This window comes from Ovis aries, chromosome 23, assembly GCF_016772045.2.
Source record: "Ovis aries strain OAR_USU_Benz2616 breed Rambouillet chromosome 23, ARS-UI_Ramb_v3.0, whole genome shotgun sequence".
In the NCBI taxonomy this organism is placed as follows: domain Eukaryota; kingdom Metazoa; phylum Chordata; class Mammalia; order Artiodactyla; family Bovidae; genus Ovis; species Ovis aries.
In genome coordinates, this window is record NC_056076.1 from 12,627,465 (window position 1) to 12,654,962 (window position 27,498).

A 27,498-nucleotide genomic window follows, 5' to 3' on the forward strand; every position below is an offset into this window, starting at 1 on the left:
GAGAAATATCAATAACCTCAGATATGCAGATGACACCACCCTTATGTCAGAAAGCAACGAAGAACTAAAGAGCCTCTTGATGAAAGTAAAAGAGGAGGGTAAAAAAGTTGGCTTAAAACTCAACACTCAGGAAACTAACATCATGGCATCTGGTCCCATCACTTAATATCAAATAAATAGGGAAACAATGGAAACAGTGACAGACTATTTGGCGGGGAGGGGGGTTGGTGGCTCCAAAATCACTGCAAAGTGATTGTGACCATGAAATTAAAAGACACTTGCTCCTTGGAAGAAAAGTTATAACCAACCTAAACAGCATATTAAAAAGCAGAGACATTACTTTGTCAACAAATGTCCATCGAGTCAAGGCTATGGTTTTTCCAGTAATCATGTATGGATGTGAGAGTCAGGCCATAATGAAAGCTGAGTGCTGAAGAATTGATGCTTTTGAACTGTAGTGTTGGAGAAGACTCTTGAGAGCCCCTTGGACTGCAAGGATATCAAACCAATCAATCTTATAGGAAATCAGTCCTGAATATTCATCGGAAAGACTGATGCTGAAGCTGAATCTCCAATACTTTGGCTACCTGATGGGAAGAATTGACTCATTTGAAAAAGACCCTGATACTGGGAAAGATTGAAAGTGGAAGGAGAAGGGGACGACAAAGGATGAGTCGGTTGGATGGCGTCACTGACTCAAGGACATGAATTTGAGTAAACTCCAGGAGTTGGTGATGGACAGGGAAGCCTGGTGTCCTGCAGTCCATGGGGTCGCAGAGTCAAACATGACTGAGTGACTGAACTGAACTGAAATACAAACAGTGCTTTTTCACAAATGATAGAATATCAGGTGATTTAAATTAATTTTTATTTTTGTTCATGTTTTTAATTTTTTCGCTCTGGTCTTAATCCAATAAAATGATAACAATGAAAAAAATGTTTCCCATGTGAAATTCATATATCTACATTCTGCTTGCATGAAAGCTAGATGGATTTATAATTAACAGTGTTTAAATGTAATTTCCCCAAGGAATCTTAGGTACTCTTTGGTTTGTTTACAAACCAAAATACAAAGAAGTATGGTTAACTGTACTTATCTGATCTCTCTTCCTTCTCTTTCTGCCTTTTCCACAACCAGTATGAAGAAGCAATGTAGGATTGAACAAAATCGTTGGGCGTTTTCCGAGAGCGTGTCCTAGTCTCTGCCAACATTTTAGGTCCTATGGAAAAAAATATGCATTAACTCATTGAAGGATCACCGTCTACTTTTTAAGTGGGAGTTTTCAGACATCATGTGGCCTAAAGAGCATCATGTGGCCTGGGTGCCTAATAGCGTCCTGGAGAGTCATTTAAATGAAGGGAAAACCAAAGTGTCCCTGCATTAAGTTTCTTGAGTTCCCATGAACTTGGAATACAATGAGGTTGGAGTGACTTTGTGAAAAGTACCTGAGCCAACTCTCAGTGCCTGCGAGGAAATTCAATCTAATAATGTGTGAGGATATTTACATCTTTATAGGGTTTGCAGTATCTTTGTTTTCCCCAGCCTTTATTATTACTGATGTATACATCTCTATTCAATACTTACCAAACCCTCGGGCAACCCAATAGCAGTGTAATGTTCTTCACTTCAGTCAATGAACTTTAACGGAAACCAATGCATTTTAACTGAATTTTTGTTTATCTCAAGGAGCACATTTTAATGAAATCAATACATTCTTGCTGAAAGCCACATGAATCCATTGGAAAGAATACATTGTTACCGAAACCAATATACAGTTTTATAATGTCGGTATGTTTTAGCATAAGCATAACCATACATTTTAGCTGTAACCAATATATTTCTTCAGGGCTGATACTGAGAAGCCTTATTTCATATAGCATTCAATTCATTCTTACAGAAACTAATACTGTATTCCATATTCCTGAGCCAGCAGTGTCAGTTTAAATGAAGACTATGATTTATATTGCTGAAATTATGTAAATATTTCTAGAAATGACATTTTAAAAGGTAGTTTGGAAAGTGTATATTTTAATATCTTCATTAAGGTTAAAAAAATAAATCAGAAAAGCTTTTTAATTGAAAAGAGCCTTACTTATAAATTTTGATTTAATTAAACACACAAATATATTTATTAATATTAATATCAGTCATATCTCAGTCACTGAATTTTTTAAAATTTGTATTTACTTCATTAGATGCTTACAAAAAAAAAGTGAATACCCTTTGGGAGAGATCAGACGTTACAAATTTAGAAATTTCCAGGCCTAGACAAACATATGTCCATCTAACCTAACAATGACAAAACTCATGAGATTCTCTCTCTGAACCCCTTCCTCCCTCAAAAATAGTAACATTAATGGAGTCATTATAGTCAAAAACTAATGGAGGAACATGGAAGGAAGCACATTCAGACAATAACTCAACAATAAAAGAAAAATAAATGTCAAAGCAAATTTTTATATATGTAAGCATATAAAATTAAAATGTTATCCTTAATATTCATACAAATAAAAAATCAATAATCAATCAGAAAATTCTCAGACCATTTAGTTGACTTCTCTACTTAGGAAAAGTAGACAGATGGCAAAATTTTAAAGGAAGGACAATAGTCTTATTAAATGAATAAGTAAGTGTGTGTGTATATTTATAGTTACCATTGCAGAAGTCTCTTGACTTATATTATAGGATTTTCTACACCCATATTAGCAAACTACACTTTATATACTTAGCTCAGAGATTGAAAATGCATCACTTTTTATAAAGCTAACATTTTAAAATTCAGATGTGCTTGTGTTTAGAAAGTGACTGGTTATCTCCCAAGACATTATCTAATTGGGAGAGTAACCTTGTTGTATAATTTATCCAGAGGAAAAACAAGGGCAACTTGCCTCCCTAGACATCTTCATTTGCCTTTTTAGGTTTCTCCACTAATGACATTTCCAGAAGATGAATAAAATGAAGGGAAGAATTATCCTACAGTAAATGTAATAAACCCAAAGTCATTAAAAAAAAAAAAGAAAACACCTTTCAGGAAAATATGCATCCTAGTTAAAATTAAAATGTTATCCTTAATATTCATACAAATAAAAAATCAATAATCAATCAGAAAATTCTCAGACCATTTAGTTGACTTCTCTACTTAGGAAAAGTAGACAGATGGCAAAATTTTAAAGGAAGGACAATAGTCTTATTAAATTAATAAGTAAGTAAATAAACAAATAAAAAGAAAAAAATTCTACAGAGCAGATGCTAAACCAAAAACTGGCGCTAGAAACATTTTCTTGTATTAAAACAACTTTTTAATTCATGCAGAGTTCTTTGCAAACTCCTCCTATGGCTGAATGTCTGTCTTACAAAGATCTCAGTTCCTAAACAGTTACTTTTAACTGGAGTTTGTTCTTAATGAGGCCCAACTCAGATGCAGTTCTCCATTTTATAGATGGGTCATTACAATAAATTCCTTTAACATCCTGTTTAGATGTTAGGACACCAGAAACATAAGTAGCTAGTAGCTATTGGATCTCAAAACACACATTGAATTCAACCAAAAACTTCACAAAAATAAGTGCCATATTCCTCATTTCCCTCCAACAGGCTCCTAGCTTTTTCCCAATGGCTCACATGCTAAAGTTAAATTTTTAACCCATGATTAATGCACGGTGCTCTCAACCTTGTGTGCTTCTTGGATGCTGGCCTCAATGGGCCATCCCTTCACTGGGCCCTTATCAATTAACCTGGACAACTCACCTCCCACCCACCTACCATGTCCCATGCTAACCCCCATCAACCTGGTCTCAAGCTCCAGCTTTTACTTCAGCTTCTGTTCTCTCACATGCCCTGAAAGGAGCTCCCATCACTTTACATCACCATTCATATTTAAATCATTAAGACTGAGTCTAAGTATTAACTCCTCCACAAAGCCTTTGGTGACAGACTGTGCTGTGCTTAGCTGCTCAGTCACATCCAACTCTTTGTAACCCTAGGGACAGTGGCCCACCAGGTTCCTATGCCCATGGGATTCTCCAGGCAAAGATACTGGAATGGGTTGCCAGGAGCTCCTCCAGGGGAGCTTCCCAGCCCACAGATGCAACCCAGGTCCCCTGCATTGCAGATGGATTCTTTACCATCTGAGCCCCCATAACATACTACCTTTCTATTTTTAATAACTTCCAGGCAATTAATGTTTCCTAGCCCACACTCACAATACTCTTCACACTCACCAAGACCCCCTTCCCATTTCCAAGCCCACCCCAGAATAGACCTCCCCTCCTCCTACTCTTCCACTTTGTCAAGCCATCAATCAACGCCTTAAGCAGTAGCAACAGGTGGCCACCACACTCCACAAGTGCGGCCAGGAAGGATACAATGAGTTCAGATGAACTTAGTTTATAACTCACAGCACAGAAGGCCAGAGTTTCATGTTTACATTGCTTCGCCTCATCCCCCGAGTCCCATGGGAGAAATGCCAAGGCAGACTCAGGTGAACCCCTCACAGGTAATAGATTTGGGTCTCACCAAGGAACTCCTAAATAAGGCCACTTTGATCTTATACAGGGCCCACTGGCACGCTTGCCACTCCTCCTCTCCATAGAGAGCTCACCTTTATTCCCTAGAATAATCTGTATTGGCCAAATCGAATAAACTTCCGGTGCATCTTCGATTTTACCTTCCTGCAGCATCAGAGGCTGTGGCCCTCGACCTTTTGGCACCACTCCTTCCCCATTGCTGCACTATCTGCTCCTTGAGGACAGAAATCACATCTTCTTCATCTTCTCATATCCACTCGCCAACAGAATGTAAGCCTGTTAAGAATAGCTAGATAAGGAGTCTTTTGAGCATCCTCCCCCTAGGTTAGCTGCTCCTTATTTTGCTCTTTTATTATTTTCCATCTTTTGTTGTTGTTGTTTAGTCGCTAAGTTTTGTCCGACTCTTTTGTAACCCCAGGGACTGTAGTCCACCTCTGTCAGTGGGATTTCCCAGGCAAGAATACTGGAGTGGGTTGCCATTTCTTTCCCCAGGGGATCTTCCTGATCCAAGGATTGAACCTGCATCTCCTGCACGGGCAGGTGGGTTCTTTACCACTGCGCCACCAAGGAAACCCTAGCCATCCTTTCTTTCAGTTCAGTTCAGTCACTCAGTCGTCTCCGACTGTTTGCAACCCCATGAATTGCAGCATGCCAGGCCTCCCTGTCCATCACCAACTCTCGGAGTCTACTCAAACTCAGGTCCATCGAGTTGGTGATGCTTTTCAGCCATCTCATCCTCTGTTGTCCCCTTCTTCTGTCCCCAATCCCTCCCAGCATCAAGGTCTTTTCCAACGAGTCAACTCTTCAAATGAGGCGGCCAAAGCATTGGAGTTTCAGCCTCGGCATCAGTCCTTCCAATGAACACCCAGGACTAATCTTCTTTAGGATGGACTGGTTGGATCTCCTTGCAATCCAAGGGACTCTCAAGAGTCTTCTCCAACACCACAGTTCAAAAGCATCAATACTTCAGTGCTCAGCTTTCTTCACAGTCCAACTCTTACCTCCATACATGACCACTGGAAAAACCATAGCCTTGACTAGATGGACCTTTGTTGGCAAAGTAATGTCTCTGCTTTTCAATATGCTATCTAGGTTGGTCATAACTTTCCTTCCAAGGAGTAAGCGTCTTTTAATTTCATGGCTACAGTCACCATCTGCAGTGATTTGGGAGCCCAAAAATAAACTCTGACACTGTTTCCACTGTTTCCCCATCTATTTCCCATGAAGTGATGAGACCAGATGCCATGATCCTTTCTTTACCTCCCCTCTAAAAGTTGAGGATCACTAATTACATCTATTCTTCTTAGTCTTTATTCACTTTGAAGCCAATGACTAAGGCACGACCTATATTGTTAATAAGGTCACAAATCTTTTTTCTCTTTTGCAAGCACCCATGGATATCTGATCATTACTAGACTTATCAATCTAAATGTGCCATAATGTACCTGTACCTGAAACTCAGCATGTTTAGAACTGAACTCTTTATGCCCACTTGCCTTTAAATCTTCCTCCATTTTCAGTGTTAGACTCTATAGTCCCACCCATGAATCAGGCCCTCAAACCACCACCCTGGGGCACATGCTTCCATACACATCCTTCAGGGGGTCTCTTGTGGTTTAACCCACTGACCATCCCTTCAGCCTGTTCCATTTCTGCTGCATGTGCCTGTTTCAGTTGTGTCCTTAATTATTTCTCACCTAGAATATTTCAACTCCTCTTCCTGTTCTTATTCATTCTCTACACAGCTTCTAAGGTGGATCATTTGACCAGACAAACTTTAATGTCTCCCCATTACTTACAGGCTTCCTGGGTGGCACTGGCGGTAAAGAATCCATCTGCTGGTGCAGAGACATAAGAGACACGGGTTCAGTCCCTGAGTCAGGAAGATCCCCTGGAGGAGGAAGTGGCAAATCACTCCAGCATTCTTGCCCACAGACAGAGGAGCCTGGCGGGCTACAGTCCATCGTGTAACAAAGAGTCAGACACAAATGAGCATCAGAGCAGAGTAGAGCATTGCTTACAGAATAAAGTGCAAACTTCTTAGCGGGTTTCTGATCCTCCCCCATGTTCTCAGAGAATTTCCTCTAGTGTAGTTCCCTGTTGATTCTACAAATTCACTCTGCGCAAAGGTTCACTGAACCACGTGCATGTCCCTTCATGCCATCACACTCTACTGTCCCTATTCCCTTGAACTGCACACCTTCTTCATCCGTGATTGTATAGTGAACTCTTACTCATCCTCCAACTTGAAATGAGCATCATCATCTTTTTCTGCAAATGAACCACATGAGATATGTAAGAGCTCCCTTTTCCCTCATGCATATTATATTATAGACATGCCTGCATCATACCAATTATTATATCATTTTGTAACTCTGGACTTCCCTTGTGGCTCAGATGGTAAAGCATCTGCCTACAATGCGGGAGACCTGGGTTCGATCCCTAGGTTGGGAAGATCCTCTGAAGAAGGAAATGGCAACGCACTCCAGTACTCTTGCCTGGAAAATCCCATGGATGGAGGAGCCTGGTAGGCTACAGTCCATGGGGTCACTGAGTCGGACACGACTGAGCGATTTCACTTCACTTCTTCATCCTCTTTATGACCTGAGATCTTTGAAGGAAAGCAGCGTTGTCTTCTATGTCTTTGTATCAGAAGTCGTATTAAAAAGTGAAGCATCTTTTGAGCCAAACAGATCGTAATTTAGCTCCCTGCTCTGTGAATAGATCTCAACATTTGTATTAGAGAATTAATTTCTCTAGTTCTCTGTCCTGGAAATTAAAAATGGGGAATACACAAGATGAAGAAAGCTTGACAAGTGCCTGGCACATAAAAGTCTCTCAATATATGATATTTACTTCCTTACTATCAATATTATCATTATTGTTATTTTTGATTCCTCAGTGCTCTTCCCAGTGTCCAAAACCCTTTAGGTACTCAGTAAATGGTTTACAAATGAAAATGTAAGTTACTATGTCTAAATACCTGTGAAAGTGAAAGTTTGTCACTCAGTCATGTTGGATTCTTTGTGACCCCATGGACTGTAGCCTGCCAGGCTCCTCGACAATGAAATTCTCCAGGCAAGAACACTGGAGTGGGTAGCCTTTCCCTTCTCCAGGGTATCTTCTCAACCCAAAAATCGAACCCAGGTCTCCTGCATTGTAGATAAAAGTCTTTACTGTCTGAGCTACCATGTAAGTATGGTTACTTTAAATGGTTGTCTTACTGAGAGTAACTATATTATTTATTTTTTTTTCAACAACTCCTAAAGTGATCTTTTCAAGTAGGTATTCATTAAATGCTTATTCATTGATTTCTTAGTGGTCTGGCAGTCTCTGGGGAGGAGAAAGAATAATTCCTTCTTTCTGTATTTTGTAATTATATTTATTTATTTGTTCATTCAGTTTCTTCACTATTCAGACTCACAATGTTATAGACAGTAATAAATTTATAAAGAGAGTGAACTTGAATTCAAGTAAAATTTTCTTGCTATTTAAGAGACTTTCAAGAAAAAATTAAAACTTGAACTTTTGAAAATAAGTCTAGTTTAATATACTCAAACATCAAGACAATTTTTCAAAGATCTTGGGAACCAATTTGAAAATATGCACAGCCTAAGATGAAAACTCCAGCGTTTCATTCTTGAACTCTTCTAGGTTATTAAATATTCAAGATTTATTGATAAAAAGTAATGGGGTGTTTGCAGATTTGGTTAAGAAAAGGATTTATAGTAAACCCTAGTGTGATAACGTTACTTTGTGCTTTGTAGATATAAAAAAAGTGACTATAATGCTAAGAAGGTCATTAGAAATGGCATAGCAGCATCCCCCTGTGGCCTTTAAGTCATTTCCTACCGCAGTGTGGTAGTAGAGAGGCCAGTGAGGGGTTGTTATTTGCTGTAGCCGCTGTGAGTGGTGATGATAATCTCATGGATCAAGGTCAGTGAATTCAAATGCCAATTTATCAGACATTCTGCCAAACTCCTGTTTGAAACAGGTTACAAATGCCCACTTTTGATCATGGAGCATCCAGTAAAGTTAACCAAAGAATGTTAGGAGACCACCACTCACCTCAACAAAACCGCCACAAACTTCAAAGCCTAAAACTATGAGACCAACAGTTTCAAAAGGAACAAAACCACCTTTTTTTCCTTTTGCTTGTATAAAACTCACACTTTTTTTAAAGGGCAACTTTGAAAGGTTGCATACCCTTCTAACCCACAGGGTGTCTTCACAGTAACAAGCAAGAGTTCGAAAACCCAAAGTGAACTGACTCTGGTTCATCAGAAAGGATATTGAACAGTTAGGGGAATGTGGCTATCAGAGATATTTATAAAACATATAGCTATGACTCTAAAGATACAGTTATTTCCTTAAGGTTGCAATATATGAAGAAAATACCTTTTATCTCAATGACTACTTTTTTGACATATTTCTCATTGAAATGTAACCCAAAAGACTTTTAAAAGGAAACTTGCCTTTGACAATACCTCCAGCCCTGTGAAAGGGGAAAAGCCTGGATTCTATTCACTCTGCCACTCACTGACCTGTTTTGTATTTGCATATCCCATGACATAGCTTCTCATCCTTCCCTCTACACAATGGACAGCACCCATATTTGCCTAATTTCAAAGGTATATTGAATGACCCTTGACTTTGATCAAAGATCAAATGTTATAGAAAGAATGGGAAAGACTGCTATTTTCCGGGTATCCATCTTACCCTATAGCTAGAGCTGGGAACCCATGAGTAGTGGAGTCCTTGAGTTTATACCAAGGGAAAAATGTTTGCAAGGGTGACCTCTGGTGGTGATTTTTATTTAACTCTTCTTTGATTACTTGATCTTTTCTGAATCTTACACTGATTACTTTCATAATATAATAACAAACAGAGGAAATATTTTTAAAAGCTTTTTTTGACTGGGGCCATTTTTAAAGTCTTTATCAAATTTGTTACAATATGGCTTCTGTTTTATACTTTGGTTTTTTCGGCCACGAGCCATGTGGGATCTTAGCTCTCCAACCAAGAATTGAACTGACACCCTCTGCCTTGGAAGGAGAAGTCTTAATCACTGGACCACGAGGGAAATCCCAGTCAATATTTTTAAAATCAGTTTGAATACCAGCTAGGACTTTTCAACTGCACTCATGAAACTGGGATGGATGACCTAACCAAATTACTGGAATTTGCTCCTACTTACCTTCCAGCCACCCATTAGCTTAAAAGTATTTTTACTCTATCTTATCTCTAATGTCTACAAAAAAAAAAAAAAAAAGATTGGAAAGGAAGATTCTGATTTCTGTCCAAATTAGTCCTTTTAAAGCATGTCCCATAACCATTTAAAAGCAGTTAATTCATATCTGTCTATCCACAGCTAGACCATCATCAGTGAAATGTATTTGTCAGTTATTTTCCCTCCTATTCTTCTTTTAAACTTTCTAACACAAAATTGTGCTTGCTGGTAAAAATCCAGTGACCACAAAATCAATGCTTGTATTTTCTTTGGAAATGCCTTTTGGAAAATGCAGCCCCAATTGCCTTATTCTTTCTATTCTTACGTTAGTAGTCTAGTCTATGTCCCATGCTTTTTGGAATATGAAAAACAGTGTGAAATCTGAAGCTCTACCACCAATGTCTAATAATGAGTGGTTGACCCTAAAAGCAGCTACATTTAAACATTTTTACTCAGTACACCTGGAAGTAGATCTTTGCTATATTAAAGAAATAAAATAGTATCATTATCTAAATGTGATTTTAAAATATACATATATGCAGGACCTCTGGGTTCCTATTTCTAAATTCTGAATAATTCTGGGCAAATTACTAGAACTTTGTAAGTCTTGGGAATAAAGATACATAGAGTTCCCAGAGGTAAAGTCTGGTGTGCTACAGACAGGAACTATTTCTATGATATTTGAGCAGAAACCAGAGTGATGAATGGAACATGGGCATGGAAGATTTAAGGAAGCAAAAAGGATAGAAAAGTAATAACCATGCCTAGAAGAATGAGGGAAGTTTAAAAGGTATTGTTTACTGAAAAAAAATATATATATAACCTGAAAGTTGACACTTACGTTGTAATCAACAGACCTTATGACTTCAAGCTCTGGAGACATCTTCTCAGATAAATGCTGAGAATAGTGTTCTGGAGAGGAAGAGGGGAAGTCAAGACATGGGAGTTTTTGCAACACAATATGGTCGGAACAAAATATCATTGTTAGTAAAAGAAAACTAGATATCTCAAATTAAGGAATTTAGTGCTTTTCTGTGTGTGGGAAGATTCAAGATTCTAGTCTCACTGAAATCATTCCTTTGATACGCACCTTAGCTCTCTCAGGCCAGCATCCTGTGTTTTCAAATCCTGAGTTCCCTTAAGCTGCACCACTGGCGGTGTCTGCAGTCTGATGATTGCTAGATGGCAGGCATTTCTTATTTCCATGATGAGTCCCTTCAGGTCTTACCATCTGGGAGGTTGTTAATGTGGTGGCTAGATCCTTTATTTACTTATATGACAGGCAATCTTTTTTTTTTTCCGCAATATTCTAGGTGGAAGAGAAAGCATGTACAAGTCTTCAATTTATGTATGCAACTGACATGTACAAGGGACAACGAGACCATCAGTGTGGACTTATCCTGGGGCCCATAAGTAAGAAGGAAATTGGTGCAGCCTGTGCAGCTTTCCATAACTAAGTTATAGGTTTTGTTCTCAGCCCATGGGTAATGGATGCTGGGCAAACGAGAATAAGTCCCTCTCACTGGATGTTCTCAGAATATGGAAATAAGAGAAAGTGTTTCCCCAACTGATGGAGTGACATAGAGCATATCCGAAAGCCTCTTCTAAGCAATGGTCAGAAGGAGGTCATGACAGCAACTGTCTCACCTTGTCTGAGAGTAGCTCATTTTAGATTTTTCTTAATGTGTTAAATCAATTTAAGGAGTAATTTCAGAATTGTGGTTTGCATCCTCAAAGTTGTGTCATTCCACAGTCAGTAGATGCTTTGATTCTGTTGGTGGAAGTGAAACAAACCAAAAATATGTGTGGACCAGTGATCTCCTGCTGTTGAGATTTTTTGTCTGTTTGGGCTGTCTTGGGTCTTCATTGCTGCGTGTGGGCTTTCTCCAGTTGAAGCAAGCAGGGGCTACTCTTCATTGCAGCGCATGGGCTTATCATTGTGTTGTCTTTTCTTGTTGCAGAGCACAAGCTCTAGGCGTGCGGGCTCAGTACTTTTGGCGCACGGGCTTAGTTGCTTCGGGGCAAGTGGCGTCTGCCCAGCCAAGGATCGAACTGGTGTCCCCTGCATTGGCAGGTGGACTCTTATCCACTGCACCACCAAGGAAGTCCCCCTACTATAGTTTATTGCTGTTTAGTCTTCTTTTCTCCATTTACCTCCTGTCTGAGGCTAAGCTCACCCTTTCTTATTTCAACCACAACCTGCACTGCTGAATCTCAAGTTGTACCTCCAGGTAGACTTACCTGCAGGAAGTCAATTTTCATTTGAAGTGGTGCTAAGGAGTGTCTTTTCCCTTTGATTGCAATTTACAGAGCAGATATGGAGAACTGGTACAGAAAAAGCTAGTGACTGAATCAGAATGTTCCAAATCAGACAGCAGGCCAAACTAACAAAGAAAATAAGCTATTAAACTCAAAACAGAAAGCTCTGATTACCTCCACTTTTACATTTTGTTATACCTTACAGTGTCTTCTAATGTAACATTAGTCAAGCATTATTACATTTTCTATTTTCCATGTGTTTCTCTGTTTCTAGATTTTAATACATCAAAGGGAGGAAATTTTACTTATCTTATATCCCTGGTGCTTAGACCAGGGCTTAGTACACAGAAGCACTCAAACACAAAACAAAAAACCCGAAATAAATGAATATAAAAATTTAAAATACAGCCGAAAGTTTTTGGCTCCTCCACAACAGCCATTAGATCTTAGCAGATTCACAGCATCTCTGAGGCACAGAGTCCGCACTGAGAGAGTTCTTAAAGGTCTTCAGGTGCAGCCCCACCTCACAAAGGACCTCCCTCGGTCGGTGCTGTCTGAAGACAGAGGATGTCAGAAGACACATTGCCTTCTGAAGCCCTTTGTTCATCCTTTGAGCAGCTTAAATTGTTAGAAAGTTGTTTCTTTTATGAAGCTGACATCTCTGGTTTCCTCCCACACATTCTAGTCAAGCCCTTAGGGCTTTCAGTGAATAAATATAATCTCTCAGAAGTTTCTTTGCCATTGATTTGAGAGCCACGTCTAGGCCATATTCGATTTCAGACTGAACTTGTTCCTTGGCTTCGTCTTTTCATTCACAAACCCTAATAAAAGATTATTAGAAACCCAATTGAGATTGCTCAGCACAGCAATATCAAAGTGATGGCATCTCTCTTCGAGCCTGATCCTTGTTTAATCGAGGGAGAAAAGAACTGTAAGTTGTTTCATGCCAACAGTGTGCCAGCTTGTGTCCACACACTTCTAACTTCAACTAATTTAACTTCTATTACAGTACAAATAGTATCTTCATTCTCCTCTTTAAGATAAGCTAATTAAGCCAAATCCAACCTCTGTACCCTACACTAAATTAAGTGTCAGAGACAAAGTTTTGGGTGATGCAGAAAACACTTCCCAGGTGGCTCAGACTGTAAAGAATTTGCCTGCAGTGAGGGGGACCCAGGTTTGATTCCTTGGTTGGAAAGATTCCCTGTAGAAGGGAATGGCAACCCACTCCAGTATACTTGCCTGGAGAATTCCATGGATGGAGGAGCTTGGCAGGCTACAGTCCATGAGGGTTGCAACCCTCATGGGACATGATTGAGCAACCAACACTTTCACTTTCACAGAAAAAGAAGAGCTTTATTGCTTTGCCAGGCAAAGGGAGTCACAGTAAGCTAATGCCCTCAAAACTGTGTGTCCCAATCCGAAGGTGTAGTGAGAAGTTTTATACTAATGAGAGGGCAGGGTGTGATCAGCTCATGGACACTGTTCTGATCGGTTGGTGATGAGGTAATTGGGAGTCAGCATCATCAGCCTTCTGGTTTCAACCCGTCTGGGGTCCGTGTGCTTGTGGGCAGTAGACAGGTAACTTCTCACACCTAGTGGGGGCTTCAGCATCTGCAAAACAACTCAATGGTATTATTATGATCATCCCTTGACAGGGAACCAGGACCTGCCACAGAGCTGTGCTGTTGTTTCTCCGGAAGGTCTCTGCATCCCCTCCCTTCCCTAATTAACAACTGTTTAAACCCGCTCCAGGAACTCAGGGAAGGTCCTGGAGGTTGAATGAAGCCTGCTTCCTATCATCAAGAAATTGGAGACACAGAAAGGCTTTTGTGCCCTGAGCCCCACAGGGTCCTGCTCAGTATCACTAATAAGCATTAATAAGTTAAGGGAGCCAATTGTCCCTGGTTTGACTTTAGATAGATTTGATTAAGGATTGTCATAAATTAATGCATGAATTTTAAAATGTCATGAACTCATGCATCACTGGGCGAGATATTGTCTTCCTCTAGGAGGGCGCCATGGACTTTGCAATCAAAGGGATCTTGGCTCTGTGTCTTGGTTCTGCCTCTTTGCGCTAAGTAACCTAGAACAGCTCATGTCACTTCTCTGGGAGACAGTATCTTAATCTGTGAGGAGACGGAAATAACATACACTTGGAAAGGTTGAAGTGAGGATAAAGTGGGCTCATGGATGTAAAGATTGAGTACAATGCCCAGGACATGACACAATGAACATTGTGCTAAGTTGCTCCAGTCATGACTGACTCCGTGGACTGTCACCCAGCAGGCTCCTCTGTCCATGGGATTCTCCAGGCAAGAATACTGCAGTGGGTTCCCATTCCCTTCTCCAGGGGATCTTACCTACCTAGGGATCAAACCCGCACCTCTTAGGTCTCCTGCATTGGCAGGCAGATTCTTTACCATTAGCGCCATGTGGGAGATGCAGCTAAAAGACACATAAAATTTTGGAGACAGTAGGCACTTTGGCAAATACTCAGTCAAATCTTAAATATATACATGAAATATATATTATAATTTGATATAATAAAACCGGAGAGGACCCAGGTGATAGAGCAAGTCAGCACTGACCATCTATCCTAGGTCCGAGTTCTTCCCTACAGTCAGAGTCTGCAGCCTGGGCATGTCCTGGTGGTCTTACACAGGTCAGGCCAGAAATCAGCAGGCAGAGGAGCCCCAGGCCCCCAGCTGAATACAGGGCACAGGAGAGAGAAGACACAGGGTTCCCTTCCCAATTAATCACTAAAGACAGTCACATGAAAAATGAATCTCCCTTTCCAGGGGGTCTATCGGCTCCTACCACTCCCCTACACGTGACAGCTGCCTGCTCAGGAACGCATCAGTCAAATAAAACACTGCCATCAAGGCTGCCTTACGGGGACGAAAGTCAAAAGGACAGGGCGCCTCTGGAGGCAACAAGCTCATCTGCCTTCCTTGGCTCTGCAGCCATGCTCCCCGTTCATGAGGAGGATGAGAAGAGTCTGTCAAGGTGCTTCCCCAGGACGTGGGACCCTCAGGCAAACAGATGTGCTGAGTGTGAAGAGGAGTTTTCAAAAGCCTTCCTCACGCCCTGCCTGGGGCAGAGCAAACAGGGCTGGGACCATCCCAGCCTCTTGCCTCCAAGGCAGCAGCCCCAGTTACTGGATTTTAACTTCACCCTCTTACTCTCCCCTGCCATAGTTAGTTTTATGGGTTTTGTTCTTTTCATTTGGGTACATTTGTAAGATGATTTTTCTTGGATCTCCTCTATCATACTGATGTGCAACAGAAAATAGAAAAGGAAAACTGTAAGCTTCTGTCTAATCATGTCTGAGTGACACAGGTGTGATATTGACAGGGAAGGAGGGATGAAAAGGGCTGAACCCTGTTTTCTAGTAGCTCTCGCTTCTCTTTATCCCTTTGTCCAAGGTGCCCAGTCTAAACAGCAGAGTGATGGTTGGAAATCATCGCTTCTGTACTCTGAACTTTCTATGGGGAAACCACATCTCTCCCATTTCCAATCCTTCTTCCATTTCCAATCCATTTTCCATGCTCTGGTGGGCAAGTGACTCATGTCTGACCGTCAGAGGAGAGAGCTCACATACTGATGAACACAGGCATGACTGTGTGATCCAGCCCTGGTCCATTGGTTGCATAAGGCTTTTTCTTACTAATGGAAAAGAACTACATTCTTGCATCTGCTGACTTTAATCTGGAAATACATGAGCCTAAAAATACTGGGGGCCACAGCATGAAATCAGAGAGCAAAGGCTGCCCAGTAGAAGGCAGAGCCCAGAAATGAATAAAAACCGAACCTGATGAAATCGTTTGAGAGCTAGATCTAGCAATGACTGACACCATAAATTATCCTTCTTGCCAGTTTCTGAATTCTGTTATTAGTAAAACGAAAAGCAACTGGAACAATTTCATCTGATAATCTACATTAATAAAGATTTTGGTACAGCAGATTCAATGTGAAGCTGCATGAATTTGCTAGCACAAAATATTGAAATAAAAAACTCATGGATTATTTCATAACATAATTTGGTTTTTGGTTTCATAACATAATTTGGTTTCTTTGGCTAGTACCACATGAGAAGAAAATTGTCAGGGATAAGATTATTTTAGTGATTTAGTTACTGATATGTCTTGAACAGTATCATAAAGTACCCATCCATTTATGACCCAGATGAATTTTTTTCTGAACTCCAATTCTCACTTTGTAACAATGTTTTCCTTTTTTCCCTAGACTATGAGCATCCTGCCTGTGTTCCTTCAGATCCAAAGGGTCAGTTTGAATGGTGTTCCTCCAAGGAAAGAGAATTAAAAGTGTTTTCAATACCAGAAGTTGAAGTGCTCTTCAATAATAGCCACTGGTGATATCTGTGTGTGCTTACTCAATTGTGTCCGACTCTTTGTGACCCTATGGACTGTAGCCCACCAGATTCCTCTGTCCATGGGATTTTCCAGGCAAGAATGCTGAATGGGTTGCCATTTCCTTCTCCAACTGGTATGTGTGGCTGGTAGTTTTAGGAGATAAAGAGACTACAGTTTCCAGCCTAGAAACAGTTTCCTCTAGATCCCAGTGAGAGACAATGGTCTTTCTTTTGCAGTGTGATGTCCAAATACTGGCACTGCATGCCAAAGCATTCTAGAATCTCAGTTTACATACAGAGCCACTCCTTGAGTAATGCCCAAACTACCAAGGTAACTGGATTATATGCAGTTTGTTAATGAGCAACATACTGTATTCAGAGACAACAATATGAAGTTGAGGGGAGGGAGAAAGCGAGCCTTTATTGACCTCAAGAGATTAGTTCTGATTTCTGTGATTACTGACAAAACTAACATTCTCCAGCCACCTGGTGGGGTAAGATCTGGGGGAAGGAAGGCTCAGAGGTGCACCCAGAGGTGCTGGGCATTAGCCCCCAATAAACTACCACATATCCTCATACAAGTCTGACATGTATACTTTTCCAAGACCACATAATTTAGGAGTAATTTTAATTTTTCTTGTTGACACCCAGAGCAGGATATATATTTTAAATATATTTATTTATTTGGCTGTGTGTGGTCTCAGTTGCAGCATGCTGCATCTAGTTCCCTGACCAGTGATCAAACCTGGGTCTCCTGCACTGGGAGCATGGTGTCTGAGCCACTGCACCACCAGGGAAGTCCTGGAGTATATTTTCTATGAGGAGTCAACTCTAATATATCAAAGACTAGTTTCCATCTGGGAGAGGGCAATGGCACCCCACTCCAGTACTCTTGCCTGGAAAATCCCATGGACAGAGGAGCCTGGTAGGCTGCAGTCCATGAGGTCAGAGTCGGACACGACTGAGCGACTTCACTTTCACTTTTCACTTTCACACACTGGAGAAGGAAATGGCAACCCACTCCAGTGTTCTTGCCTGGAGAGTCCCAGGGACGGGGGAGCCTGGCGGGCTGCTATCTATGGGGTCGTACGGAGTCAGACACGACTGAAGCAACTTAGCAGCAGCAGCAGCAGCAGCAGTTTCTATCTGAAACTAGACTCCTCCATTGTGTTCTGCTTCATGCTTCATCACAACAGTGCTTCTCTGTTTTGGAACAATGTTAACATCCAGTCTGTGCCTGAGTCCCTAACCCACTTTCCACCCAGTGGTATCTCAGAAAACAACACACCTGCCAACCACTCTAAGATATTAATAGCAATGCCCCCAAATATCCCTGTATGCCAGTCTAGGCCTGCTACTTACCATCAAACAAGTTTTCAAAGGTCCACAGCCCCTCCCCACTGTCAAGGAAGGATTGGCCTCAACATGAATTTTCTTGATTCTATGTGAGAAGTACTTAGACTCAAAAGACCAAGTTCTACTAGCAGTCAGCTTTGATGAGAATAATGCCTTAGAATGAGGGCAGTGAGAGCCACCTCCTGTGCACCAAGGACTTCTGAGATCCCAGCTGAAATGCTTCTGACATGACATAAATGATTGTAACATTTCATCCAGGATTTCTCACTCCATGGCTTGGAAGCCATTTGAGAATCGAGACCCGAAAGCCAGGCAATAACTAGCCATCAGCGACGGTCAGACCACCCTGAAGGACCACAATGCACTGAAAAGGATGAGGAGGATGAAAAGAAACACCTCAGGGGGTTGGACATGGATGCAGGAGATGAAGGAAGGAGACGGAGACTTTGCAAGGAACTCTGTGAGGAGACCTGGCCAGGTCTCCACCCAGTGGCAGAATGGGCAGAGTAGATAGACAGGTGCTACCCCAGGGAGACCTCCTCAGTTTAGATGACCTCATACTGAGTGTCCATGTGCCTTCAGGACTCCATGATTAAATATCTTTTGGACCCTGCCAAACTAAAGAACCAGGATTTGAAGGGGAGGGAGTCAGAGGTGATTTGGTAGAAGAGGAAGGGGTCTATTTACATCATGGGCTTCCCAGGTGGCACTAGTGGTAAAGAACCCACCTGCTAGGGCAAGAGACAAAAGAGATGCGAGTTTGATCCCTGGGTCAGGAAGATCCCCTGGAGGAGGGCATGGCAACCCATTCCAGTATTCTCGCCAGAGTCCCCATGGACAGAGCAGCCTGGTGGGCTACAGTCCATAGGGTTGCAGAGAGTCGGACACGACTGAGGTGACTAAGCACGCCCGTCCTTGCTTGACATCCAAACATTGCATCTCGAGCAGCTGTGGAGGTGATGAAGGTGTCTCAGCGCTCCCCTGTGGCCAGCTGAACACACTGATGTCCACCCTCTAGAAAAAAGAATATAAGACCGTCCAACAAGCAAGATTGGAAGATGAGACCGTGGCTCTTCCGTCTCGCCTTGTGCTCAGTGAAGGAAGGGAGTGAGTGTTGTGTTTGTTTGTGTTTTGAGTGTGGGCTTTCTTGTTTGTTTTCAGTGAAACCGTTTATTCTGAGAGTAGCTGTGAGGGAAGCAGAATCTGCTCCTCCAGATGGAGAGGCTGGACCCTGTGCCTGGCAGCGGGGCTGCGGGAAGGAGAACAAGAGGAAAAAGGACGTGGGAGCTGGTAGGCGGTGGGGAGAGAGGGTTGGGAAGGAGGCAAGGTGGGCAAAAGGGACAGACTTGTGTGGAAATCGCTGGTGTGAATCAAGATCCAGGCGGGCCTGAAGTTCTGGTAAAAGCTCTGGGTGAGACCTACCTTTAACCTGCAGCCAAAGGGGGAATGAATCTTGGACCCCCAAGGGGGATGAAGTCTTGTCCACGAGGCAGAGCCGTCTGTGCTTAGTCGCTCAGTTGTGTCCAACTCTTTGCGACCCCATGGACTGTAGCTCACCAGGCTCCTCTGTCCTTGAGGGTCCTCCAGGCAAGAATACTGGAGTAAGTTGCCATGCCCTCCTCCAGAAGAACTTCCCAACCCTGGAATCGAGCTGGGTCTCCTGCATTGCAGCCAGATTTTTTACCAGCTGAGCCACCAGGGAAGCCAGCAGAGCCATCAGCCTAGGCTTGAAACTGCATCGGAAGATGAGCAGGGCGGAGAGTGGCTCCATACTCCTAATTTTTGGTTGATGAGAGGTAGAAATTAACAAAGGAAATGGACTCTCTGTGTTATACAGTCGTGTGTTAGTTTTCTGTTTTTGACCTTGGATGTCATTTTTAGCGCTAATATAAAACCCTATCAATTACTCCTGGACCTACAGGGGTTCTGCAAACTCTTACTGTAAATGTGAAAGTCCCACTTAGGCTTTCAGACCATGACCCTGATGGTGTACAAACAAGAGGAGAGAAATTAAAAGTTCAGTATGGCAGATAGCTATTAAATTCAAAATATTTAATTTTTTCATATTCAAACGTATTTTGGATGCAAATTTTGAAATAGAGATAAAAATTACAGATGAAAACACTAAAATATGAAAGACTAAAAACTGTACACCCAGACCAAAAAATGGCCTCAGTTAAGTTCAGTCGCTCAGTCGTGTCCGACTCTTTGCGACCCCATGAATTGCAGCACGCCAGGCCTCCCTGTCCATCTCTGTCTCCCGGAGTTCACTCAGACTCACGTCCATCGAGTCCATGATGCCATCCAGCCGTCTCATCCTCGGTCGTCCCCTTCTCCTCCTATCCCCAATCCCTCCCAGCATCAGAGTCTTGGAGCTTCAGCTTTAGCATCATTCCTTCCAAAGAAATCCCAGGGTTGATCTCCTTCAGAATGGACTGGTTGGATCTCCTTGCAGTCCAAGGGACTCTCAAGAGTCTTCTCCAACACCACAGTTCAAAAGCATCAATGCTTCGGTGCTCAGCCTTCTTCACAGTCCAACTCTCACATCCATACATGACCACAGGAAAAACCATAGCCTTGACTAGCCGGACCTTAGTTAGCAAAGTAATGTCTCTGCTTTTGAATATGCTATCTAGGTTGGTCATAACTTTTCTTCCAAGGAGTAAGCATCTTTTAATTTCATGGTTGCAGTCACCATCTGCAGTGATTTTGGAGCCCAAAAAAATAAAGTCTGACGCTGTTTCTACTGTTTCCCCATCTATTTGCCATGAAGTGATGGACCGGATGCCATGATCTTCGTTTTCTGAATGTTGAGCTTTAAGCCAACTTTTTCGCCCTCCTCTTTCACTTTCATCAAGAGGCTTTTTAGCTCCTCTTCACTTTCTGCCATAAGGGTGGTGTCATCTGCATATCTGAGGTGACTGATATTTCTCCCAGCAATCTTGATTCCAGCTTGTGTTTCTTCCAGCCCAGCATTTCTCATGATGTACTCTGCATGTAAGTTAAATAAGCAGGATGACAATATACAGCCTTGATGTACTCCTTTTCCTATTTGGAACCAGTCTGTTGTTCCATGTTCAGTTCTAACTGTTGCTTCCTGACCTGCATACAGGTTTCTCAAGAGGCAGGTTAGGTGGTCTGGTATTCCCATCTCTTTAAGAATTTTCCACAGTTTCTTGTGATCCACACAGTCAAAGGCTTTGGCATAGTCAATAAAGCAGAAATAGATGTTTTTCTGGAACTTTCTTGCTTTTTCAATGATCCAGCAGATGTCGGCAGTTTGATCTCTGGTTCCTCTGCCTTTTCTAAAACCAGCTTGAACATCAGGGAGTTCATGGTTCACGTATTCCTGAAGCCTGGCTTGGAGAATTTTGAACATTGCTTTACTAGCATGTGAGATAAGTGCAATTGTGCGGTATTTATGGCCTAAGTAACCTTTAAAGAATTAAAATGTAATTGTTGTTTAGTCACTAAGTCATGTCGGACTCTTTTGTCACCCCATGGACTGTAGCCTGCCAGGCTCCTCTATTCATGGAATTTCCCAGGAAAGAACAGTGGACTGGGTTGCCATTCCCTTCTCCAGGGGATCTTCTTCATCCAGGGATCAAACCAGAGTCTCTTACATTGGCAGGAGGATTCTTTAACAGTGAGCCACGAAGGAAGCCTAAAATATAAATACTTAGGACCAAAGTTTAGTAAGGCAGACTTCTAGTGTAGATGCTGGGGTAGACCACCTTGTTTGATTGATGGTAAAATATGTCTAAAACAAAAGCTCAATGAGTTATAAGCTTCAGTAGCCAAACCTGTTTAATGCTTTCCTTGGCAGGATGTAGATGTAATGTTACTACACAACTTCTAATGAAGAAAAAAGTCTTTATTCTCAAACTGTTCAATTTTAGTCATTATGGAGTATACATGCACAAAGGACTTTTTAGCTATTTTCAAAACCAAAGGTAAAATACACTGGAATAATTTAAATCCTGTAATAAACAAAGGATATAAGATATAATAACAACTCTAAAATACCAGGAAAATTAACTCATTGTAAAATTGGTATTTAGCAGGTGTAATGAAGAAGATAAATTTCAACAATTAGGAACTAATGAAGTTTTGTAAAAAATGCTATTTATAAAGAATAAGTGAGAAAATGCTTGGGAAACATGACATGTATTAAGCAATAGGTCTGAATGACAAATGCCCTGAGCTATTAAGGAAATTAGTCAAGAAACTTAATTAACTTACAATGATTTTTTTTCAAAACTCATAGGAGATTGGATACTGGCAACATGGTACCCATTATCTGAAAATGATTGAAAGGAATGAGCTCAGAAATTACCAGGTGGCAATTTTTCCACTAATTGTATTATTAGTAAAATCCTAAGACTAGAATTCAGTGCTTAACAAAAAGATCAGGGTGCCAGAATCATAATAACCAGGAACATATTTTTAAAATTAACCACACAAAACCAAGTAACCTTTATTATTTTCCATTCAATATCACTGAAATACAGAGGAAAGGAAAATAAAATTCAGATCAACTATTGAGTGTGTATTTTTTAAATAATTTTGGAATGTGAAAAATCTAACATTCACTTGCCAAAATGCTTTTAATTGACTTGTTTAGAAGTGGAGCTATGTAAATTGAAACTTGTCCTTGGCAGGGGAAGACTAATAATTATTATCTTCAGTCAGAAAAAGTCTATTTAAGGGTCACAATAATTGATCAGAGGGCTAATTTTCTATTAGTCTATACCTTATGCTAATGAAGTCAATATCGAACGTTGTAACGTTTGTTTGTGTCTCAAGAGCGAGACTGAGTTTAGGATTTAAACTTTCATTGCACAGGGAGTTTGTGGTTATCATTGATATGGGAAGGAATAGAGTGTACCTAAAACCTCAAAGCCAGGGGAAAAAATAGATTTAAATGGGAAAATTGGAGACAAGTTGTTGAGAGGAAACAAAGTCTTTAATGAAGATAAATGGGTGGATGAAAGCAAGTAATCAGTGGAAGAGGGATGTTCCCCAGCTGGTGGCAGTCCTAATGAATTATTCACGAGAACCGTGGCCAGCTAGGAGCTGTCCTCTTCTAGCTAGTCCTGCAGTAGTTAACTGGCAAAACAGTGCGAACTTGACTGGAGCACTCTGGGCCCAGCCTGGAGGGGAGTCAGACTGTGACATGTTTGGTGGAAATACCTTCTTATTGTTCAGATAGATAGTAACTTATGTCCACATTAGACACAGATTCTATGGAGAAGTAAATTCAGTGCCACCTTGAATAATATTAATATTAAATCACATTCTTCTAAAGGTTTTATCCTGATGTAAGACTAATAGTAACTTTGGGACTTAAGACTTGGCCTTCCAATGCAGGGAGTGTGAGTTTGCTCCCTAGTCAGGGAGCTAGGATCCCACATTCTAAGATCCCACAATATTACTTCCATTTTATGTCTTACTTTATGGCTGCCAGAAACCAAAAAGCCAAAGCACAAAATGGAAGCAATATTGTAATGAATTCAATAAAGACTGAAAAATGGTTCACATTAAAAAAAAAAAAAAATGACAGTAACTTCCTCAGTTCAGTTCAGTTCAGTTCAGTCCCTCAGTCGTGTCCGACTCTTTGCGACCCCATGAATCGCAGCACGCCAGGCCTCCCTGTCCATCACCAACTCCCAGAGTTCACTCAGATTCACGCGGTATAACAATTAAAATATTTTGGGACTTCCTTGGCAGTTCAGTGCTTAAGATTTCTGCATCTCCAAGGCAGGAGGCGCCGGTCTGATCCTTGGTTCAGGAAGTAAGATCCCTCATGCCACGCAGCCAAAAAATAAAATTACAAAAAAAGTGAAAGATTTGTGTTAAAAAAAAAAATCTAACATGATGCTAATTTAGTCTTTAATCTTGGACAAGTGTCTTAGTTTCATTGCCTTTGTTTTCTGTTTTTCAGCAGTAAACAGCGATGATTTTTGAAAAGCCTACTTAAAGTGAGCAGGAAGCTTAATGAAGTGAGTTGTCACATGTGAAAGTTATTCACAAATTTTCAAGTGTTATCCATTAGTTATTATTTTTGCCATTCTGAGTAGATTACATTTGTACTCTTCTGCAAAGTATTAACGTATACATGGGCCCATTTAACAAACATTTATTTTACCTCCTAATCTGTGCTGCAATGACGGGTCCAAGGACGCAGTGATGTATAAACAGTTCTCTGCCCTCATAATTTATATTGTATGGGAGAAAGGACTATTACAACACTATGTGACAATGAATCTGATTTTTTTTTAATGTGTATACATGAGAGACACACTTATTCCAGTCTTGGAATAAGGAAAGCACCCTGAAGGAAGTGACATCTAAGATGAGGACTAAAGGATGTGTAAAATTTAGAAAAGTCAGAGATTTTGATAGGGGAGTACAACCCAGATAGAAAGCGCAACATGTGCAAAGACCTGGAAGGCACCTTCATTACATATTTCTGGAACTCCACACAGTCCAATTTTCATAAAATGAATAATGTAATTCTGTGTATAAGGAGAGATGAGTTAGGACTGTTTTATAGAAATGTTTTATATGAAATCTTGACGGTCTTATACAACATACAACAGAGGCTGGATGTTTTCCAGTAGGCAACAGGGTTTTAGGCAGGCTATGGCATGATCAGATTCAAATTATTAAGGATTGGATGAAAGATTTAGACTAGGGTTATTGCAGTAATCCAGATAAAATTCAAGAGTAAAAGGTTCTAAGACAGATCCGCACACATTTACTGTTCATAAAGTTTTACTGAAGATGGTTATATTCACTTACATATTATTTTTGTCTTCTTCAGTGCTACAGTGGTAAGGCTGTATGGTCATGACAGAGACTGTTTAGCCCCTCAAACCTGAAATACTCACTATCTGTCATTGACTAAAAAAGTTTGCCAACCCTTGATCTAAGGAGGAAATATAGTAGGAATGAAGAACAGAAGGCATTGCAGAAAAATCACAAATTGACAGTTTGTGACTGATTAAATGTAGAGTAGTACTCTTGCCTGGAAAATCCCATGGACAGAGGAGCCTGGTGGGCTGCAGTCCATGGGGTCGCGAGGAGTCAGGCACAACTGAGCGACTTCACTTTCATTTTTCAATTTCCTGAATTGGAGAAGGAAATGGCAACCCACTCCAGTGTTCTTGCCTGGAGAACCCCAGGGACAGCGGAGCCTGATGGGCTGCCGTGTATGGGGTCGCACAGAGTCAGACACGACTGAAGCGACTTAGCAGCAGCAGCAGCAGTAAGAAAGATAAATCTAACAGATGTTTGACATGCACTGAATTAATAGGTACTAAATAAATAAACTGTACCTGATACCCTATCTTTGTGACTATTCAACTGCTATGATATAATCATACTCTGAAATTCACAGCTTAGTGTTGAATATATCTAACATGAGCTTCTCTTGTGGCTCAGACAGTAAAGAATCTGCCTGTAATCTGGGAGACCTGAGTTTAATCCCTGGGTCAGGAAGATGCCCTGGAGAAGGGAATGGCTACCCACTTCAGTGTTCTTGCTTGGAAAATTTCATGGACAGAGGAGACTGTTGGGCTGCAGTCCCCAGGGTGGCAAACAGTCGGACATGATTGAGCAACTAACAATTTCACTTTTTTTTAACATTCATCCATAACATACCGCAAAATGTTAAATCTCCCAAATTGTCAATCCATATGGTTTAACACATATTTAACAGACCAGTATTTTATTTAACTGAAAATTAGAATGAATATTATTTTCCAAATAAAGTTAAACGTGCCCCTTCAAATCTGATTTTGTTTTACTTGAATGAATCTTATAGAAGTTTGTAACTTTAAGTGTGTGTCTTGGGAAACCCTTTCAAGTCTTAGTTTTCTCATTTGCAGAATCACTATTTATATTATCCCTAACATCTAAAAATTCAAACATTAATGATTCTAGAGCTTTATGATTTTTGTTTAACTTGCAGCAGAGGAAAAGAGCAAAAATAGGATGGAAGTGGCTATAAATCTGAGAAATGAAACATCAAGTGAGAGAATCATATGATAAGAAAGATATTCCTAAGCTAAAAAGGAAAGTTCCAGGTGCTTGGGAGACATATATCCAGTTTAGAATAAAACTGGACTGGATACACAGTATGTTTAGTTGGTTCACACTTTTAAAATGTTTTTGATGACCTATTTCTACTTTTGAGATGTCCTGATGATTTATCTCTATTGAGACATGCCATGCCAAGTTGTTTCAGTCATGTCTGACTCTTTGCGACCTTGTGGACTATAGCCTGCCAGGGTCGTCTGTCCATGAGATTCTCCAGGCAAGAATCCTGGAGTGGGAGTTGCCATTTCCTCCTCCAGAGGTTCTTCTCAACCCAGGGATCAAACTCAAGGCTCCCACATTGCAGGCAGTTTTATTTCTCAGCTGCTCTATTGAGCAGCTCAATACAATTACCGACTTGTTTCTCTATCTTTATTGTGTAGAACCAAACAGTGCAGTTGGTCTTTCAACTGACTGATCAGTGTCTTGGAAATATTGAGACAGTTCAACGGAGATATAAACCCTGGTGAGTTGCTTTGATTTTTGATGTTCTAGAGACTCTTCCTTCCAAAAGTTTCCTTTGCCTTGTCTTTATTTATTTATTTATTTCTTAAGTCCTGATAGAAGGAGAGAAGTTGGGTCTTTTGTGGTATGATACATTTGGTGGACTCTGAAGACGTTATTCAAAAAGGGAGATTGGGGGAGCAGCACAGGGTAAGTGTTACATTGTCTATTCCTTGAGTACTTAGGTACTTACATTTAAAATCCAGAGCAAAAATATTGTGAGTCAGGATCAATTTTGCTTTAAATCAGTTGGATAGAGGCAGGGCCAAGGCACACTGGCAGCCAAAGGACCTGTTTAGAGAGATGATAAATTGAGTCCTTAAGTCCTTGGCAGAAGAGCCGACTTACAGATAAGAGATAAGGAAATGAGTTTGCAATAGACTCTCTACTGATTAGTTGGGATGGAAATTGGAAGGTCTTCTGCAGTCTGGATTGCATTTTATATTATCTTTGCCACTTATTTAGTACATCAGCATATTTTGCAACTTCCTTCCCACCCCCACCACCAACTCAGTCCCTTCAGTAACATCTTTTGCTTGAGTGAGCAGTAAATAACAAGGAGAACTAGGGACAATTAACTATTATTGTAGCCCTATGACTAATGAAAATTCGTGCATTGCACATTGGGGAAAAATGTGCTTATTAACATGCCTGTGGGGGGTAGGTTAATGTTGCTATTTTAACTTTGCTTGGGAGAAACTGAAGTCAAATAACTTACCCAAGGTTATCGAGGTGTCTGTGGCTGTGAGAATTACACAAGCTGAGTTCCTCCCGTCAGTGGCCCCAAGACACCTGGTGAAGAAAGTCCAGGGTCCCAGCAGCACCCTCTGGCCGTATCCCAGACTCTAAACACAGGATTCATCTCTGTGTAGTGAGGCTCATTAGCAGGATCACTAAAAATGCATGTAGCAAGTAGTAAGTCTTGCTAATCTCAAGGCTTTTCTCATGCACTCACATATTCACTGGATCATTCCTTTCTGAAGATTTTTTTTTAATTGGAGTATAATTCCTTTACAATGTTGTGTTAACTTCTGCTGTACAGCGTGAATCAGCTCTGTGCATACATGTATCGGCTCCCTCTTGAGTCTCCTTTCCACTCCCCCACCTCACCTCTCTAAGTCATCATAGAGCACCGAGCTGAGCTCCC

General features: G+C 41.0%; 1 long non-coding RNA gene across 1 annotated transcript; it reads right to left on the reverse strand.

Annotated features, from left to right (window-relative positions):
• Positions 1–21,605: 21,605 nt before the first annotated feature.
• On the reverse strand, positions 21,606–27,271 carry LOC132658464 (uncharacterized). The gene is made up of 2 exons (XR_009598137.1): positions 27,070–27,271; positions 21,606–26,642 (listed from the first exon to the last, which is right to left on the reverse strand). It is a non-coding gene; the product is annotated as an uncharacterized LOC132658464 (long non-coding RNA).
• Between the last annotated feature and the right edge of the window lie 227 nt (positions 27,272–27,498).